Source organism: Chiloscyllium plagiosum, unplaced genomic scaffold, assembly GCF_037043375.1.
Source record: "Chiloscyllium plagiosum isolate Xiang-an unplaced genomic scaffold, Cpla_swu_hap1 HiC_scaffold_35, whole genome shotgun sequence".
Classification (NCBI taxonomy): domain Eukaryota; kingdom Metazoa; phylum Chordata; class Chondrichthyes; order Orectolobiformes; family Hemiscylliidae; genus Chiloscyllium; species Chiloscyllium plagiosum.
The window spans coordinates 8,260,972-8,282,168 of record NW_028270173.1 but is presented as its reverse complement, the minus strand read 5'-3'; positions in this window follow the sequence as shown (position 1 = coordinate 8,282,168).

The window sequence follows — 21,197 nt, the reverse complement described above, 5'->3', positions numbered from 1 at the left end:
AAGTTCAGAAAAGATTTGGAGGCCAGTGGTCCATCTGATTTAATTCTTTGTTGGTGTTTTCTGCAGTGGGAGGGTTGAGGGATGTCTGACACATTAGCCAAAATAAGATGTGCAGCTCAGGTGCATTGGCCTTGCTAAATTGTCTGTGGTGTTAGGTGCATTAGTCAGGGGTAAACATAGGGTAGGGGAATGGGTCTGGGTGGGTTACTCTTCAGAGGGTCGGTGTTAACTTGTTGGGCTGAAAGGCCCATTTCCAATGCTGTCAGGAATCTGTAATCTAATCTAATCTAATCTGATCCTTGGCCTGGGCTCACGGATTACACTTTCAGTGGCATCAACACTACCTTCCCCTTTGATAACTGGTTACTTTTCAAACTGCTGGGAGGTAGACATTGGTGTTTATTAATGATCAATGCTCAAATGTCTGTGTTTTTGATTTGTATAATTGGTTTTGGATCATGGAATGGGAATGTGGCGGGAGTGGTTTTTATAGAGCAGTGAGCCTGAAGTGGGAGGGAATCCTGAGGGACAGGGTGTACATGTGTTTGGAAAGGCAAGGACTGATTAGGGATAGTCAACATGGCTTTGTGCGTGGGAAATCATGTCTCACGAACTTGATTGAGTTTTTAAAAAAGTGTTAAAGAGGGCAGATCTATATGGACTTCAGTTAGGCATTCGACAAGGTTCCCCATAGGTAAAAACAATAACTGCAGATGCTGGAAACCAGATTCTGGATCGTGGTGCTGAAAGAGCACAGCAATTCAGGCAGCATTCAACGAGCAGCGAAATCGACGTTTCGGGCAAAAGCCCTTCATCAGGAATGAAGGCAGAGAGTCTGAAGCGTGTAGAGATAAGCTAGAGGAGGGTGTGGGTGGGGGAGGAGATGAAGGTGATAGGTCAGGGAGGAGAGGGTGGAGTGGATAGGTGGAAAAGGAGCTAGGCAGGTCGGACAAGTCCGGACAAGTCAAGGGGACAGTGCGGAGCTGGAAGTTTGAAACTAGGATGAGGTGGGGGAAGGGGAAATGAGGAAGCAGTTGAAGTCCACATTGATGCCCTGGGGTTGAAGTGTTCCGAGGCGGAAGATGAGGCGTTCTTCCTTTAGGCGTCTGTTGGTGAAGGAGAGGAGGTGAAGGAGGCCCAGGACCTCCATGTCCTCGGCAGAGTGGGAGGGGGAGTTGAAATCTTGGGCCACGGGGCGGTTTGGTTGATTGGTGCGGGTGTCTCGGAGATGTTCCCTAAAGCGCTCTGCTAGGAGGCGCCCAGTCTCCCCAATGTAGAGGAGACCGCATCGGGAGCAACGGATACAATAAATGATATTGGTGGATGTGCAGGTAAAACTTTGATGGATGTGGAAGGCTCCTTTAGGGCCTTGGATAGAGGTGAGGGAGGAGGTGTGGGCACAGGTTTTACAGTTCCTGCGGTGGCAGGGGAAAGTGCCAGGATGGGAGGGTGGGTCGTAGGGGGGCGTGGACCTGACCAGATGGTCACGGAGGGAACGGTCTTTGCGGAAGACGGAAAGGGGTGGGGATATATCCCTGGTGGTGGGGTCTGTTTGGAGGTGGCGGAAATGTTGGCGGATGATTTGGTTTATGCGAAGGTTGGTAGGGTGGAAGGTGAGCACCAGGGGCGTTCTGTCCTTGTTACGGTTGGAGGGGTGGGGTCTGAGGGCGGAGGTGAGGGATGTGGACGAGATGCGTTGGAGGGCATCTTTAACCACGTGGGAAGGGAAATTGCAGTCTCTAAAGAAGGAGGCCATCTGGTGTGTTCTATGGTGGAACTGGTCCTCCTGGGAGCAGATACTGTGGAGACGGAGGAATTGGGAATATGGGATTGCATTTTTGCAAGAGATAGGATGGGAAGAGGTGTAATCCAGGTAGTTGTGGGAGTCGGTGGGTTTGTAAAAAATGTCAGTGTCAAGTCGGTCGTCACTAATGGAGATGGAGAGGTCCAGGAAGGGGAGGGAGGTGTCAGAGATGGTCCAGGTAAATTTAAGGTCAGGGTGGAATGTGTTGGTGAAGTTGATGAATTGCTTAACCTCCTCGCGGGAGCATGAGGTGGCGCCAATGCAGTCATCAATGTAGCGGAGGAAGAGGTGGGGAGTGGTGCCGGTGTAATTACGGAAGATCAACTGTTCTACGTAGCCAACAAAGAGACAGGCATAGCTGGGGCCCATACGTGTGCCCATGGCTACCCCTTTGGTCTGGAGGAAGTGGGAGGATTCAAAGGAGAAATTGTTAAGGGTGAGGACCAGTTCGGCCAAACGAATGAGAGTGTCGGTGGAAGGGTACTGTTGGGAACGTCTGGAGAGGAAAAAACGGAGGGCTTCGAGGCCCTGGTCATGGCGGATGGAGGTGTAGAGGGATTGGATATCCATGGTGAAGATGAGGCATTGGGGGCTGGGGAAATGGAAGTCTTGGAGGAGGTGGAGGGCGTGGGTGGTGTCTCAAACGTATGTGGGGAGTTCCTGGACTAGGGGGGATAGGACAGTGTTGAGGTAGGTAGAGATGAATTCAGTGGGGCAGGAGCATGCTGAGACAATGTGTCGGCCAGGGTGGTCAGGCTTGTGGATCTTGGGAAGGAGGTAGAACCGGGCAGTGCGCCCCTGCTTTGTATCCCCAGCATTCTCTATTTGTGTTTATTCAAATTCTGTCTCATTTTCCCTTTTAACAATCATTCTTTTTCACATCCTTTAATCTCTGTCATAGAGGCGTACACGAATTCGAACATGCCGGCCAACTTTCCCAAACTAAACAAGTCCTAGGAGCCTGTGACTGCTCCATAACCCTCTGACCGTTTCCTATTCATGTCCCTGTCCAAATGCCTTTGAAATTATGTCGTTGTATCACTTTGTCTGGCAGCTCGTTCCACACAATACCCTCACTCTGTGTGAAAATGTTTCACCTCAGGTCCCTCTGTAATCTTTCCCTCTCACCTGAAACCTCTCTCACGTTGTGAACTCCTCTACCCTAAGGGATAAAAAGCTTTGCTATTCACCCCTTCCATGTCCCTCATGATTTATAAACTCGATAAAGGTCACCCTTCAGTCTCCAACACCACAGTGAAAAACCTGTCCAGCCTCTCCTTGTAACTCAAACCCTCCAGTCTGTGTGATATCCTTGTAGATTGTTTCTGAACCCTCTCCAGTTTAATAATATCCATCCTACAGCAGGGTGACGAGAATCTAACACATTGCTCCAGAAGTGTCCTCACCAACATCCTGTCCAACCTCCTGAAACAGTCATGAAGAACATTTCAATCCGTTGTCATCTGGTGATATTTTCCTCCCAAGACCCTCCATGAAGACACGGTGCCCCCTCAATCCTGGGATTGTAACCCTTCACCTTGGGCAAGCTCAGAGACCTCTCCATTTCAGACTCAGGGGCGCGGGCTCCAGCAGCTTCCTTTCAGCCTCATCGCCCACGTCTTGTTTCCGGCAGATTCCTGTTTTCCGCCCGGTCTTGGCTCACAGCCTTTCTCCCCTCTCTGTGTGTGATTGTGTGTGTGTGTGTGAGTGTGTGTGTGTGTGTCTGTCTGTGTGTGTGTGTGTCTGTCTGTGTGGGTCTGTGTCTGTGTGAGTGAGTGAAGTGATTGAGTGTGAGTGTGTGTGATTGTGTGAGAGAGAGAGAAATAGCCCAGAGGCAGCTCCGGCTCCAGATGCCCCACTTCCCAAACCCACTCGACCCTCCACCATGATGCTGCCCCCGCGGAGGGTCGGTTCACACAATCCCCACCAGGCCCCTCCATCCCTTAAATAAATGGGGAAGAGGAGGATCAGAGTGCAGGAAGATCCCAGTCTCTTTCAATCCGCCCCCAGAGAAAGGGGGAAGTAGGGGGTGGTTGGGGGGGAGAGAGAGAGCGACAATCTGCCTGAACCGGTTTAGTGAAGGATGAACGGTGACCGGTGCTGTCCAATTCCTGTCCCTCCCTCTCTCCCCCCGCATTACCCCCCGGTTACCGACCGCCCGCGAGTGCCCCCTCTCGGCCCCGCCCTGCCTGTGAAGAGGGCAGATTGCTTTCCCTAAAGGGCAACACTGACACTAATGGAGCGGAGGGGGGGGGGAGGAGTGAGGGAGGGGGCTTTCCAACATTGGGCCACTTTAATGGGAATCACTTTCCATTCCAGACTGAGACTTTGCATTGTCTAACAGGCACCGTGATGGATTGGGACCCGCGTCCATCCGGCAATTATTCCTCTAGTGAGGTTCCCACTGCACCGCCATCTCCCCATTACAGGGGCATAGGAACAGGAATAGGCCATTCGGCCCCTTGGGTCTGTTCTACCATTCAATGAGATCATGACTGAGCTTGTCCCAGGTTCATGTTCCGGACTTTAGCCCGAATCCCGTAACACCTTTGACCCAAAAAATGCATCTATTTCAGATTTAAAATGAACAATTTATCCAACAGGAGGAGATCACGTGGCTTTAGGTGTGGGGGCGGGGAGAGGGATAATACATTGTGATACACAGGATGGAGCAGTTGGGAAGGACAAAGTGAACGGACCAGCAGCTGTTCCCTGTCCTGTTCCAGACTCAGATGGACTTCCATAAAAACCGAAAGAACCCGCGGATGCTGTAAACCGGAACCAAAACAGAAATTGTTGGAAAAAGCTCAGCCGGTCTGACAGCATCCGGGAAATTCTCCAGTCTCCTTCCACAATCCAAAGAGATGCCGCCAGACCTGCTGAGCTTTTCCAGCAATTTCTGATTTCCTCCAGTTTGTCTGATGTCCTTTTGGGGTAACAGTGCAGATACTAAACTTCTCTGCCACGAGGCAGGCTCAATGTGCCAAAAGCTTCGACCTCAAGAGGACAGCAAGAGGGAAACCTGCAGGAAAAAACTCAGGAGAAAGACATACTTTCAGATGGTCCATTGTTTGGATATGTCACTCGGATTAGCGGGAGGAGCCTGCACACTGCAGTGGGAATGGTGCGAGAGACAACGGTTGGGTTAATCCCACAATCCAATGGGGGAGGCTGCACTGGAACGGATCCTTCCACCACATCACAAATCCTCCCCTTTATGGTTGTTACTTTTCTCACCTTTCCCCGTCTCTGTCATGCTTCAAATCAGATCTATTTTTCACCTTTTCACAATTTGGCAAAAGGCCACAGATCTGCAAAGTTATATCTGTTCAAAGATGCTCCTTGATCTGCTGAGCAATTGTAAACCTTTTCTGATTTTATTTCGATGTTGAGTATCTGCAATATTTTACTTTTGGGCTCAGATCGCGCATGAATGATATTTGGCTGCAGTACCGGTGACTGCCAGCTGGTGGCAATCCTACACCACGAATGTCATCGCGTTTAGAAATTACAGTGACGTCTGTGACCTGCACCTTCGTCCTTGAGGATTTCCTGCACTCTGTCTGTGATGTCTTTAACCCTGGCACCAGGAAGGCAACACACCATCCTTAAGTCCTGCCTGCTGCCACAAAAACCCCGGTCAGTTCCTCTCACTATGGAGTCCCCTATTACCACGGCTCTGTGCGATGTCTGACTCTTCCGCTCTGCCTCCACGCCAACTTTTGATTGACAGATCTTTTCCCTCTGGTGGGTGAGTCCAGAGCTAGAGGGCATACGTTCAGGGTGAGAAGTGAAAGATCTGAAAGGGAACTAAGGGACAACTTTTTCACGTAGAGTGTGGTACGTGTATGGAATGAGCTGCCAGAGGAAGTGGTGGAGGCTGGTACAATTACAGCATTGAAAAGGGACCTGGATGGGTATATGAATAGGAAGGGTTTGGAGGGATATGGGCCAAGTGCTGGCTAATGGGCCTAGATTAGGTTAGGATATCTGGTCGACATGGATGGGTTTGACTGAAGGGTCTGTTTCCATGCTGTATATCTCTATGACTCTATGACCAGAGCTTTATAGAGCCTCAGAAGTACATCTCTGCTTTTATATTCAAGTCCTAGTTGATTAATGAGGGAAGGGACGTAGATGTCATGTACATGGACTTTGGTAAGGCATTTGATAGGGTTCCCTATGGTAAGCTGATGGAGAAGGTGAAGTCGCACGGGGTCCAGGCTGTTCTAGCTAGATGGATAGAGAACAGGTTGGGCAACAGCAGACAGAGAGTATTAGTGGAGGGGAGCTTCTCAAAATGGAGACCTGTGACCAATGGTGTTCCACAGGGATCCGTGCTGCGATCACTGTTACTTGTGATGTACATAAATCATTTGCAGGAATGTGTGGGTTGCTTCATGAGCAAGTTTGCAGATAAAACTAAGATTGGTGGAGTAGCAGATAGTGAAGGGGTCTGTCAGAGAATACCGCAGAATACAGACAGATTGGTGTGTTGGGCAGAGAAATGCCAGATGGTGTTCACTCCGGACAAATGTGAGGTGATGGATCTTGGAAGATCAAATTCCAGAGTGAACTATAGAGTAAATGGAAAAGTCCTGGGGAAAATTGATGTACAGAGAGATCTTAGTGTTCAGGACCATTGTTCCTTGAAGGTGAAACTTTATTGCTGGAACAGCACAGCAGGTCAGGCAGCATCCAGGGAACAGGAGATTCGATGTTTCGGGCACAGGCCCTTCTTCCTGAAGAAGGGCCTGTGCCCGAAACATCGAATCTCCTGTTCCCTGGATGCTGCCTGACCTGCTGTGCTGTTCCAGCAATAAAGTTTCAGCTTTGATCTCCAGCGTCTGCAGACCTCACTTTTTCCTTGAAGGTGGCAACGTACATCAGTAGAGTGGTCAAAAAGGCATACGGTATGCTTTCCTTCATCAGACGGGGTATTGAGTACAAGAGTTGGCATGTCATGTTACAGTTGTTTCAGACTTTGGTCCGGCCACATTAGGAGTTCTACATTCTGGTCCCAACATTCCCGAAAGAATGTGGACCATGGCTCACTATGAAGAGAGGTTAAGTAGATTAGGATTATTTTCATTGAAAAGACGGAGGTGGAGGAGGCCCCTGATTGAGGCCTAAAAAATCATGAGAAGTATACACAGGATGGACAGCAAGAAGCTTTTTCTGGATCAGTGGTGCTGGAAGAGCACAGCAGTTCAGGCAGCATCCAACGAGCAGCAAAATCGACGTTTCGGGCAAAAGCCCTTCATCAGGAATAAAGGCAGTGAGCCTGAAGCATGCAGGCAGTACACATCTGCTGTGGCGAACCCACAGCACTCGAACAGCACCTTCTTGACGAACACCATCCGATCGACTGGTGTACGCTCTTCCACCTTCTTGACAGACACCCGGACGGTGTTTCGAACCCCCAGGTCCAGGGTGCGGGCAGCTGTTGAGGCCATAGCTCTGAGGTTGGCTGGTCCCTGAATTGGCGTTCGGCTGAAGCCAGCATGAAGATCCACCAATAGCAGGTCAGCACCACCAAACGATCCTCCAACGTCCAATCATGATCCAGCGATGAGCTCCACGAGCTCTGATGACTCGTGACACGACCCCTGTCCTGATAAGAACAGACACTTGATCTTAGCCAAAAGACCGAGAAGCGAGGGGTCACATGTTCAAAGTGAGAGGGGCAAAGTTTAGGGGGGATATGTGGAGAGTTCATCAGGCAGAAGGTTGTGGGTGCCTGGAACACATTGTTAGTGGAGGTGGTAGGGGCTAGAACAACAACGTCATTGAAGATGTATCCAGGCAGATACATGAATGGGGAGGGAACAAAACGACACAGAGCTTTTGAAAATAGGTGGCAGGTTTAGACAGAGAAGCTGAATCGGCGGAGGCTTAGAGAGCTGAAGGGCCTGTTCATGTAAATTTCTTTGTTATTTGTTCATCTCAAAGTAAATGCCAACATTACATTTGCCTTCAAAACTACTGACTCAACCTACAAGTTTGACCTTGAGGGAATGGTGGACTAGAACTCCCAAGTCTCTTTGCACTTCAGGTTTTCAAATGTTCTCCCCATTTAGAAATAGTCTATGCTTCAATTCTTCTTTGGGAGCAGGAAGAACAGCCTGAACTTCAGTTTGACCCGCTATGATCGGGGTGGTATAAACCTCTTTATCATATTCCATAAATGCAATCTTGTGGGTGGCACAGTGGCGCTGTAGTTAGCACTGCTGCCTCACAGTGCCAGAGACCCCGGCTCAGTTCCCACCTCGGGTAACTGTCTGTGTGGAGTTTGCACATTCTCCCCGTGTCTGCGTGGGTTTCCTCCGGGTGCTCCGGTTTCCTCCCACAGTCCAAAGATGTGCAGGTTAGGTGAATTGGCCATGCTAGATTGCCCACAGTATTAGGTGAAGGGGTCAATGTAGGGGAATGGATATGGGTGGGTTGCTCTTCAGAGGATCGGTGTGGACTTGTTGGGCCGAAGGGCCTGTGTTCATACTGTAAATAATTTAATCTAAGTGATGCCTTTTGTTTGTTGATGAGAGTAAAACTCCAATATGTAATAGTTTCTTTGATCTGCTATTGTACCCTGCATTTGTGAGAAAACACATCTATGTAAAGACATTTCTATGAATAAAGTATAAATTTTAAAATTAAAAGAAATCTTGTGCTCTCAAAGCAGATTGTGAACCTCCCACAACCCCGAGGGCTGTCTCATAACACAGCAATACCAAAGCCCCACAAAGAACAGGTCAGACGGAGAGACACCACCAAGGACATCGCTCCCAGGACAGGAACAATGGAAGCCCCTTACTGTTTCAGAAGAGACATTCTCACCAACCTGCAAAGAGCTGGAATCTCCTGATCCCGTTGATACTGTCAGGATGTTGTATCGTATCGAGATTCAGGACATTCGTTCGATAACTGTTTTTCAATTATCATCATTGTAACGAGATTACTCCATTTCCAGATACATTGTATCTTTCCCCATTTTCATTAATCTTTTTGTACAAGATTCCTATAAAACCTGGCTTCAACCTCAGCTGGAGGAAGAGAACCCTTGATCTCCCTGTACAGACTGTCAGTTCTGTGTCAGACTAGTCAGTTTCTCTTCCAACCAAATCGCTTGTAATAAACAGCTTGTCAATTTCACCCGATCTGGTTTGTGTGCTCTCTGCCTTATTGGGCTAATTTCTCCCACAGGGTCGGTATGGCCTTGTTGGGGCCGAAAGGCCTGTTTCCACACTCTAGGGAATCTAATCTAATCAGATATCTATCTTGTGTTTCAACGATCATAAGCACATCTCATTGGTAAACCACGTTCCGTTATTAGTGTAAGTAAGCAAGTGCCGTAAATCAAAGACATGTGGAAACGATGTTTACATTGGAATCACAGGCGACTGTTTTTCAGAGCAACAAAGGGTGTTGAAAACGTGGAATGTGCAGCCAGAGAAGATGGTGCTCTCAGTTTAAACTCACATCCAAACAATGTTGAGAAATATTTACTGGTACCTGGCACCTTTAATCTTAATCGCTTGGACTAAATAGCTTGTCGATTTCACCCGATCTGGTTGTGTGCTATCTGCTTTATTGGGTAATTTCTCTGACAGTTTGTCGATATGAGTCGACGGCTCCTTTTTCTCTGAACAGGGTAAGCGAACCTGACATTTTAAATACAGCCCAATTCGAACCTGGCGGCCAGTCAGACCAGAGAAAGGCTGGATTGGGAGATGCCAGTGTTGGACTGGGGTGAACAAAGTTAAAAACCACACAACACCAGGTTTGCGAGGTTTGTGAAGGTTTGTAGCTCAGGTTGAGGTTTAGGGTGTAGGTTTGTTCGCTGAGCTGTAGGTTTGATATCCAGACGTTTCATTACCTGGCGAGGTAACATCATCAGTGGCGACCTCCAAGTGAAGCGAAGCTGTTGTCTCCTGCTTTCGATTTATATCTTTCTCCTGGATGGGGTTCCTGGGGTTTGTGGTGATGTCATTTCCTGTTCATTTTCTGAGGGGTTGATAGATGGCATCTAGATCTATGTGTTTGTTTATGGCGTTGTGGTTGGAGTGCCAGGCCTCTAGGAATTCTCTGGCATGTCTTTGCTTAGTCTGTCCCAGGATGGATGTGTTGTCCCAGTCGAAATGGTGTTTTTTTTCATCCGTGTGTAGGGCTACGAGGGAGAGAGGGTCGTGTCTTTTTGTGGCTAGCTGGTGTTTGTGTGTCCTGGTGGCTAACTTTCTTCCTGTTTGTCCTATGTAGTGTTTGTGGCAGTCCTTGCATGGAATTTTGTAGATGACGTTGGTTTTGTCCTTGGGTTGTATGGGTCTTTTAAAATTCTGATTTCTGTATGTAAATTTTTACATATGTATGGCATGACCAACTGTGCATAAAATCAAATTATTTTATGAATAAAGTATATGTTTGAAATTTTAAAAATCCTTTCTGACATAAATCTCTCAATAGAATTTTACACTGCATCAATTGGCATTTCAAAGTAGTGATTGTGGGGTGTTGGTTAAACTGAAGACAGCATCTAAAGGGACAGAATTTGTCTGGGAACTGGGGTGAGATGGCGATGGTGCTCAGCTTGAGAGAAGTATTACATTGGTTTGTGTCACTGGAAAGCAAGTGACAGAGTGAGAAGGGGCTGAGTGGGAACTGCCCAGATTGCCACATTCAGATCAAACAATGTTGAGAGAAAGGGCTTTGAGGTTTGTATCTTGACCAAACTTTGCTCCACCCCAGCTGGGACTTGAACCCACTATCCTGGTTTTGGGAGGCCAGTGACTTATCCATTGGGACACTGGGGCTGTCCAAAATTTGGGGGGGGTGTGGTGATTGTAACTTGACCTTTTACCTCTAGGTAATTACTGCCAAATTTGATGCTTTTTTGTGGGCCGGCCCTTTCTTTTCAAACACAATCTGGTGAAGAGTCATCGAGACTTGAAACATTTGCTCGCTGTCTCTCCATAGATGCTGCCTGACCTGCTGTGATCTCCTAATTTTATCAACTTGAGGAATGAAAAGACAGATTGAAGTTTGCTTTTTTGTGTGTCAGTAATTAATATTGCAAAGTATCGATTACATGTGAGGAATAATCATCTTTCTAGATGTTTCCTTGGTTGTCCTGACTGTCAGTTTCAGTTATTTCTCCAACCATGATTCCTGGCCACCTCCTTGGTCTTGCTGTCTCACCCGACCTTAGTCCTCTCATCCTCATCCTTCCATCACAAAGAAGGCCAGCTTTGATCACTAACCCTGATCTACATCCCACATTCACATTCCAGGTCTGCGGCCTTCTGTATTCCTCCTTGGGAAAAAGAACTATTCCCCAATTCACTGATAACCACACACTCAAAACAAAAAACGTTATCCAGGCCTTTGACCCTCCATTCACCACATCATTTCTGCAGTGACTGATTTACTCAACCCCACCATCACCTCCACTTGTGATCCCCAACAGACCCGGTCCCCTCTCGAGCTGCTCAAGCCTATTCAATGTCCTCCAATGAGAAGGAAAAAATACAGTACGGTTTATTATACAAAACCTTCATTTCTTCTGGTTAAAATCTACATCATTCTATGCTTCTGTCTCAGTTACACACCACCTCATTAAAACCAAAATAAGACAAAAGATGTTTTATCAAGCCAGGTTACTCATATCGATGGCATTGCAGTTAATGTCGTTTGTATACATTTCAGCAAGGCCTTCGACACGGTCCCGTGTTGGAAACTGATAAAGTTGGTAAAAGCTCATAGGATCCAGAATTACTTGACAAGCTGGATCCAAAATTGGCTTCATGGCAGGCGGCAGAGGGTGGTTGTGGAAGGCTATTTGTGTGACTGTTCAGTGGCAAACGACAGGGATCACTATGGGTCTGTTATTGTTTGTGTTTATTTATAAATAACATAAATAAGAAGGTGGGGGATGATAAGTAAGGTTTTGGATGACATGTAGATTGGCTCGGTGGTTCATGGTGAAGAGAAACATTTTAGGTTACAGGAGGATATTGTTGATATTTCCTTCCAGGCAGATCTGTGACAGATGGAATTTGACCCTGATAAGTGTGAGGTAATACACTTTGGAGAAGTAAGGAGACAAGGGAGTACTCAATGAATGGCAGGACATTAAGAAGCTCAGAAGAACAGAGGGGTAGTGGGTGCTTGCCTCCAGATTCCAGAAGGTGGTTAAACAGGTTAATAGGTAGTTAAGAAAGTATACAGGACACTTACCTTTATCAGTTGAGAGTGTGATGCTGGAAAAGCACAGCAGGCCAGGCAGCATCCAAGGAGCTGGAAAATCAATGTTTCGGGCAAAAGCCCTTCATCAGGAATGAGGCTGGGAGTCTACGGGGTGGAGAGATAAATGGGAGAGAGGTGGGGCTGGGGCATAGGTAGCTGAGAATGCAATAGGTAGATGGAGGTTGGGGTAAAGGTAACAGGTGGGAAGGAAGATGGACAGGTAGGACAGGTTCATGAGGGCGGTGCTGAGCTGGAAAGTTGGAACTGGGATAAGGTTGGGGAGTGGGGGGGAAATGAGGAAACTGGTGAAATCCACATTGGAGTGTCTCGAGGCAGAAGATGAGGTGTTTTTCCTCCAGACATCAGGTGGTAAAGAAATGGCAATGGAGGAGGCCCTGCATGTCCTCGGCGGAGTGGGAGTTGAAGTGCTTGGCCATAGGCTGATGGGGTTGGTTGGTGCGGGTGTCCCGGAGAAGTTCCCTGAAGCGCTCTGCAATGGGCATCCTGTCTCCCCAATTTAGAGGAGACCCACTTCAACCTCTCATCCTCAACACGCAGCCCTCCACTCCCTCTGCTCCGATCCTATCCTCACCATCAAACCAGCGGACAAGGAGGGTGCAGTGGTAGTTTGGCGCACTGACTTATACACTGCTGAGTCCATGAAAAGATGAGCCATGATCTTATTGAATGGTGGAGCAGGCTCGAAGGGCCGGAAGGCCTACTCCTGCTCCTCGTTCTCATGTTCTTATGTTCCCAGATCATTAGCCTGTCCCTCTGGGTTTTGAGGCTATCAGACCACAGATAGAGGTGTTTGGACAGATGAGCCAAACATTTGGTCAAAGAGACAGGATTGTCTTAAAGGAGGAAAGCTGAATGAGATGATGAAAAGTGCCGGCCGGGAATTGGGCCCAGGCAGCTGAAGGTATTTTCACTATTTTCATCCCCAAGAAGAACAAACATTCTAAGGAGAGCACAAGCCAACCGTGGTTGATAAGGGAAGTCAGGAACAGCATAAAAGCAAAAGTAAAATCATACAATGTGGTGAGGGTGTGTGGGACGCCAGAGATTTGGGAACACTTTAAAAATCAATCGAGGATAATTCAAAAGAAATAAGGGGTGAGAAGATGAAATATGAGTGCAAGCAAGCTCATATATAAAAAGGAGACCTTGTAGAGGTTTATAAAATCATGAGGGGCATGGATATGGTAAATAGTCAAGGTCTTTTCCCTGGGGTCAGGGAGTCCAGAACTAGAAGGCATAGGTCTGTTTCCTTTCTGTACATCTCTATGACTCTATGGATGCCAGTTAACCCAACATTCCTGAATTCAGGTGGCAACTTGATAAGTTTGAATTTAAAAATAAAATTGTCATGGGCAGTAGATACAGGGGTCCACCAGCCATGTTTCCCTTCAAGGGACTCACCATCCTGACTTGGAAATATATCACTGTTCCTTCACTGTTACTGGATCAAAATCCTGGGAAATCCCTCTCTGATGGACTGCAGTGGTTCAAGAAAGCAGCTCAGTACCACCTTCTGGAGGGGCAACTAGGGACGGGCAATAAATGTTGGCTCAGCTAACGATGCCCCTGTCTCATGAATGGATACACAAAAAGGCTGTAACAAATACCTAATTCAAATTGTTTAAAGTTAAACTTGTGTAAAGCACAGACATTTTATTTGAATCTCCTGCCTCCTCTTAAGCTGCAATGAACATGTTGTTAACAAATACATTCACGTCCTCATAATAAATCCAGGTGATTTCATCACTCACAGTCATTCAAGAAATGAAAACAGAGAATACTAGAAATACAGGGAGAATGTGTTTGGCCATGAGTCACAGATTATAGTTGGATACAATTCTTCTGCTGCTGGTGACCCACACCACCTCACGGATTCCAAGCTCTGAGTTGTTTGATCTTTTGGAAATCTATCCCATGCAGCATGGTGGCTGTGCTATCCAACACAAAACAGGGTATTTCTTGAAGACAAGATTTTCTCTCCAAAAGAGCTGTGTTCTGGGCACTTCTTCAGAAACTACCGTGGTCAGGTGTATTTCTAACAGGTAGATCAGTGGCAGTGAGGTTAACAATGATTTTGCTCTTGTTGGTTCCTTCACCAACTGTGACAGACCCAGTCAGGATTTGGAGATTCAGTGGGTAATGGTGCTACCAGCCAACTCTTGGTGATGGGCCATGAAGTCCCAAACCCAGAATACCTGCACTGGCTTTTCCACCCTCAGTTATTTCTTTGCCCATATTGAACCATTTCATGTGAAACATCATGAGATCCCAATGCAATGGTGAGATCCCCAGGGCAACTCATTCCTGACTGTGTCCCACTGCACTGCCATCTCTGATGGTCTGTCTTTTTGAATGGTGAGCAGTTTTGTGCCCCAATTCTGAAGAAGCATGTACTGGCGTTGGGGAGGTTACACAGGAGGTTAACAAGAATGGTCTTGGGAATGAAGAACTCACCATTTGAGGAACAGTTTGTGTCTCTGGGTCTGTACTTGATGAAGTATAACAGAAGAACTATGAAGTGCTTCAAGAGGTTAGTCATAGCACACACTAACACCAGCCTCCCAGATTAGATCCAGGATAGTTCATCTACCCTTACAACAGATCCACAACAGGTCCACAACAGACACCATCTCACTGGCCTACTCTCATTCCCTGGAACACCTGGGGAACAAAGATGTCAATGTCAGACTCCTACTTATTGGTCACAGCTCTGCCTTCGACACCATAATTCCAACCAAACTCATCACCAAAGTCTGAGGCCTAGCACTCTGCTTCCCCCTCTGGATCCACTCTGTGACTGGATCCTCAACTTCCTGACCCACAGACTGCAGTAGGGATAGGCTCTAACACCTCCTCCACTATAATCCCATAATCCTCAACACTGGTGCCCTGCTAGGCTGCTCACTCAGCCCTTGCTGTACGCCTTATACACTTACGGCTGTGTGCCCAAATTTCACTCCACCTCCATTTACAAACTTGCTGATGACACCATTATAGCGGGTGAGATCTCAAACAACGAAAAGACAGTGTGTTGGAAAGAGATGGAGTGCTTAATGGGATAGTCTCGAGACAACAATCTCTCCATCAATGTCCGCAAAATGAAGGAGTTGGTGATAGACTTCAGGAAGTGGAGTGGAACACACGCCCCTGTCTGGATCAATGTTGCTGAGGTGGGGATGGTGGAGAGCATCCAGTTCCTCAGAGTAACAATCACCACCAATCTGTCCTGGTCCATCCATGTTGATGCGACAGTCAGGAAATCACCACAATGTTACTATTTCTTTAGAAGACTGAGGAAAATCAGCATGTCTAAATGACTCTTACCAATTTTACAGATGTACCATAGAAAGCATACTAGCTGGATGTATCACAGTACGGTATAGTAACTGCACTGCCCGAGACCACAAGAAACTACAGAGAATCATGTACACAGCCCAGTCCATCACACAAACCTACCTTCCATCCATTGACTCCACCTACACTTCCCGCTGTCTTGGGAAAGCAGCCAATATAATCAAAGACTCTTCCCAACCCGAATGTACTCTCTTCCAGCCTCTTCCATCAGGCAGAAGACATAAAACCTTGTAAACACAAACCAACAGATTCAAGAACAGCTTCTTCACTGATGTTATCATACTTCCGAATGGACATCTCAAGTGTTTAAGTTTATTTCTCTCTGCACCTCCAAAACTGTTCAATTACCCTGATCATAGAATTCCCTACAGTGTGGAGACAGGCTGTTTGTCCCGACAAGTCTACACCGAGCTTCTGAAGAGTAACCTACCCAGACACAATTCCCTACCCTGTTACTCGACATTTACTCCTGACTAATGCACATGGTCAACACTTCCCTGAACGCTATGGGCCATTTAGCAAGGCCAGTTCACCAGGCCTGTACATCTTCGGACTGTGGGAGGAAACCGGAGCACCAGGAGGAAACCTATGAAGACACGGGAGAATGTGCAAACTCCACACAGACAGATGCCCGAGGCTAGAATCAAACATGGGTCCCTGGCACTGTGAGGCAGCAGTGCTAACCCCTGAGCCACCGTGCCACCTGTAATATTGTACAGGATGGTCGGCCTGACGAGCAAAGAAAACAACACTTTTCACTTTATCTCAGGACATGTGATAATAATAAATCAAATCAAATCAAAAAGAAAAGAAGGGGATCTCAGAATACTGACAGTCCTGGTCAGATTGGACATGGAAAAGATGCTTCCACCAGTCGGAGAGACTAGGCCGCAAAAGCATAACCTCAGAGGGAAAGAGACCACCCTTTAGAACTGAAATGAGGAGGAATCTCTTCAGATCGAGAGTGGATAATCTGTGGAACACATTGCACAACAGGGTCCACAGCAGTGGAGGCCAAGTCATTGAGTGTGTTTTAGACAGAGATAGGTAGGTTCATAATTAGTGAAAGGTTAGCGGGTGAAGGCAGTCGCACGGGGCTGATAGACATAACAGTCATGATCGAATGATGGAGCAAACTCGATGGGCTGAGTGGCCTAATTCTGCTCCTATCTTACAGTCCTGTGGTCTCTAACATACTTGAATTGTTCAGTTTGCCTTTTCCACTGAGCCTGATCACTTTGAGAAGTGGACTTTCTGTTCCATTCCGGAACCTGTTTACATTTTGTTCATCACCTCACCCACAAATCATCATTACCTGTCATCTCAAATTCCCCAACTTGTAACAACGTGCTCCACAAGAACAGTCACAGGACTGAGCATGACTGACATTACTTGGAGCTGATACTGTAAAACAAACCAGGTCTGCCATGTGTTTACATTGAAGAATGCAGGAAGCAGCAAGGAGCAAGTTACTTGTGGAAAACTCTCAGGGTGGGGGAGTGGTCCTCCTACACAATCACAGTTTTACATCTGTTTTTAAACCTAAAAAGAAATTGTTATGAGAAAATTCGAGTTTATAATTATACTTCAATAGTTTGTGGGCTCATTTTGGGGGGAAAACAAGCATTTTAACATTAAAATACTACAAAACCCCAATGAACAAAAATATCTAACTCAAAATCTATAAACTCAAACTTTTGCAGAGCACAGAGATTTCATTTGAATCTCCTGCCTCCTCTAAAGCTGCAACGAACATGTTGTTAACAAATACATTCAGCAAGGAGCAAGTTACTTGTGGAAAACTCTCAGGGCGGGGGAGTGGTCCTCCTGCACAATCACAGTTTTACATCTGTTTTTAAATCAACAAATAAATCATTGCAAGAAAATTCAAGTTTATTGTTATACTTAGATACTTTGTAGGTTCAGCTTGGGGTAAAATGTGCATTTTAACATTAAAACACTACAAAACTTCAATAAACAAAAACATCTAAACCAACATGTATAAAGTAAAACTTTTGCAAAGCACAGACATTTCATTTGAATCTCCTGCCTCCTCTTAAGCTGCAATGAACATGTTGTGAACAAATACATTCACATCCTCATAACAAATCCAGGTGATTTCATCACACACAATCATTCAAGAAATCAAACCAGAAAATTCTGGAAATATGAGGGGATTGTGTTTGGCCATGAGGACACAGATTGGAGCTGGATATAATTCTGCTGCTGCTGATGGCCCACAGCACCTCAGGGATTCCCTGTTCTGAGTTCTTTGATCTTTTGGAAAGCGATCCCATTCAGCACAGTGATAGTGCTGCACAGCACAACAGGGGGAATTGTCAATGTGATGACTGGATTTTCTCTCCAAAACAGAGAAAATCTGTGTTCTGGTCCCTTCTTCTGATAATACCATGGTCAGGTGTATTTCTGAGGCTGGGTCAGTGGCGATGAGGTTAACTATCTGTTTTGCTCTTGCTGGTTCCTTCACCATCTGTCACTGACCAAGTCAAACTGTTCGATCCTTTAGGACTGAGCCAGTTCAATGGATAATGCTGCTCCCAGCCAGCTCTTGGTGATGGACATTGAAGCCCAGAGCTAGAATACCTTCTGTACATTTTCCACCCTCAGTGATTGTTCCAGTTGACTCTTTGGCCAGATTGAACCTGTACCTATGAGACATCATGGGGTCCCAATTCAATGCCAAGATCCCCAGGGCAACTCATTCCTGCCTCTATACCACTGCACTGTAACCTCTGGTGATGTGTCCTGTTGAGGAAGTTGCTGTCTTGGACAGAGGATTAACAGGCTGTTGGTTGATGACTCCATGGAATACCTGTCCCAATTCTGGCTCAAGCCCTGAGTTATTAGTAAGGAATGTTTCGCTTGTTGACAGGACTGTGTGTGCCAGCGTCATTTCCAGTAGCTGGATTAATGCCAGTGGTCCATCTGATTTAATTCTTTGTTGGTCTTTTCTGCAGTGGGAGGGTTGAGAGATGTCTGACACATTAGCCAGAATAAGATGTGCAGCTCAGGTGCATTGGCCTTGCTAAATTGCCTGTGGTGTTAGGTGCATTAGTCAGGGGTAAACATAGGGTAGGGGAATGGGTCTGGGTGGGTTACTCTTCGGAGGGTCGGTGTTAACTTGTTGGGCTGAAAGGCCCATTTCCAATGCTGTCGGGAATCTGTAATCTAATCTGATCTAATCTGATCCTTGGCCTGGGCTCACGGATTACACTTTCAGTGGCATCAACACTACCTTCCCCTTTGATAACTGGTTATTTTTAAAACTGCTGGGAGGTAGACATTGGTGTTTATTAATGATCAATGCTTAAATGTGTGTGTTTTTGATTTGTATAATTGGTTTTAGATCATGGAATGGGAATGTGGTGGGAGTGGTTCTTATAGAGCAGTGAGCCTGAAGTCGGTGGTGGGAAAGTTGTTGGAGGGAATCCTGAGGGACAGGGTGTACATGTGTTTGGAAAGGCAAGGACTGATTAGGGATAGTCAACATGGCTTTGTGCATGGGAAATCATGTCTCACAAACTTGATTGAGTTTTTTGAAGAAGTGTTAAAGAGGGCAGAGTGGTAGACATGATCCATATGGACTTCCGTAAGACATTCGACAAGGTTCCCCATGGGAGACTGATTAGCAAGGTTAGATCTCACGGAATACAGGGAGAACTAGCCAGTTGGATACAGAACTGGCGCAAAGGCAGAAGACACAAGCTGCTGGTGGAGGGTTGTTTTTGAGCCTGGAGGCCTGTGGCCAGTGGAGTGCCACAAGGATCGGTGCTGAGTCCACTACTTTTCAACATTTATATAAATGATTTGGATGTGAGCATAAGAGGTACAGTTGGTAAGTTTGCAGATGACACCAAAATTAAAGGTGTAGTGGACAGTGACGAATGTTACCTCAGAGTACAACGGGAACTTGATCAGATGGGCCAATGGACTGAGAAGTGGCAGGTGGAGTTCAATTCAGATAAATGTGAGGTGCTGCACTTTGGGAAAGCAGATCTTGTCAGGATTTATACATTCATGGTAAGGTCCTAGGGAGTGTTGCTGAACAAAGAGACCTTGGCGTGCAGGTTCATAGCTCCTTGAAAGTGGAGTTGCAGGTAGATAGGATAATGAAGAAGGCGTGTGGTATGCTTTTCCTTTATTAGTCAGAGTATTGAGTACAGGAGTTGGGAGGTCATGTTGCGGCTGTACAGGACATTGTTTAGGCCACTGTTGGAATATTGTATGCAATTCTGGTCTCCTTCCTATTGGAAAGACGCTGTGAAACTTGAAAGGGTTCAGAAAAGATTTACAAGGACGTTGCTAGGGTTGGAGGGTTTGAGCTATAGGGAGAGGCTGAACAGACTGGGGCTGTTTTCCCTGGAGTGTCGGAGGTTGAGGAGTGAAGCTAATAAAATTCTAACAGGACTGGACAGGATAAATACAGGAAGGATGATGATCAAGAATGCAGCACCTGAGTCACAGTCAGAGTACAGATAAGGTTACCAGGATGCTGCCTGGTGTGGGGGATTGTAGATTGTGAATGGCACAGATGGAATGGAAAATATGAGCTTTTTTCCATGATGGAGGGGTCCTTTACAAGAAGCACTATTTCCAGGTGTGGGGGCTGGGGGTGGGGGATGTTTCAACGAGATGCCCAAGTCACATTTTTCACACAAAGGACAGTGATTGTCTAGAATATGCTGACAGGGCAGGGGGATGAGGTGGGTGGGGTGGGTGTGGGGGGGGGGGGTGAGGTGGAAGCAGACACAACAGCAGCATTCGAGAAGCACCTGGACGAATACATGAATAGGAAGTGAATAGAGGGATATGGATCCTGTAAGTGAAGACAGTTTTAGAATGGAAGGGCAAAATGTGTCAGCACAGGCTCGGAGGGCCGAAGGGCCTGTTCCTGTGCTGTATTGCTCCTTTGGTCTGAAATGAAGAGAAATTTCATCATTAAGAGGATGCTAACCCTGGGGAGTTCTCTGCCTCAGGAAGTGGTTGAGGATAAAGCACTTGGAAGTTACTCTCCATTTCAATAAAAAGTTGCTTTTCTCTTCCTCTGTCCAAAATGGATAACCTCACACGTATTCATGTTTCATCTATCAAATTCTGCCCCATTCACCTCATCTACCCAGATCCATTTTTATATTTCTGATTTGTTCATTGCAATATATTTCCCCAACTATGTTAGCATCATCTGCAAATTAGTCCATAATTCCTTCTATTCCTGTTTCCAAGTCATTCATAAATATTGGAGATATCTGGGGTCTGCGACACACTCAGTTACAGCTTGCCAACCAGAAAAATACCCATTCAGCCCAACTCCCAGTTTTCTGTTTGTCAGCCAATCCTCCACCCAAGCTCGTAAATCCCCACCAACACCACGTGATATCACCTTGTGAAGTGAAAGAGCTAAAGGATTCTCTCTGTCAAACTCAAAGTCAGTGCCCAGTGGAAAAGCAACGTTGACAAAACAACCATTCACCAAGGACTCCAGGATATCTACAAACCTTTCTACAGTCAGAGTACAGAGAGGTTTACCAGGATGCTGCCTAGTGTGGGGGATTGTAGATTGTGAATGGCACAGATGGAATAGAAAATATGAGCTTTTTTCCACGGTTCTTTACAAGAAGCAAAAACACTTTGATCGTTTATGATAAATGTGAAGTCCTGCGACCTGACGAAGGAACAGCACTCTGAAAGCTTGTACTTCCAAATAAACCTGTTGGACTATAACAAACAAGACAACAGCAAAACATACAGAATTTAGGTA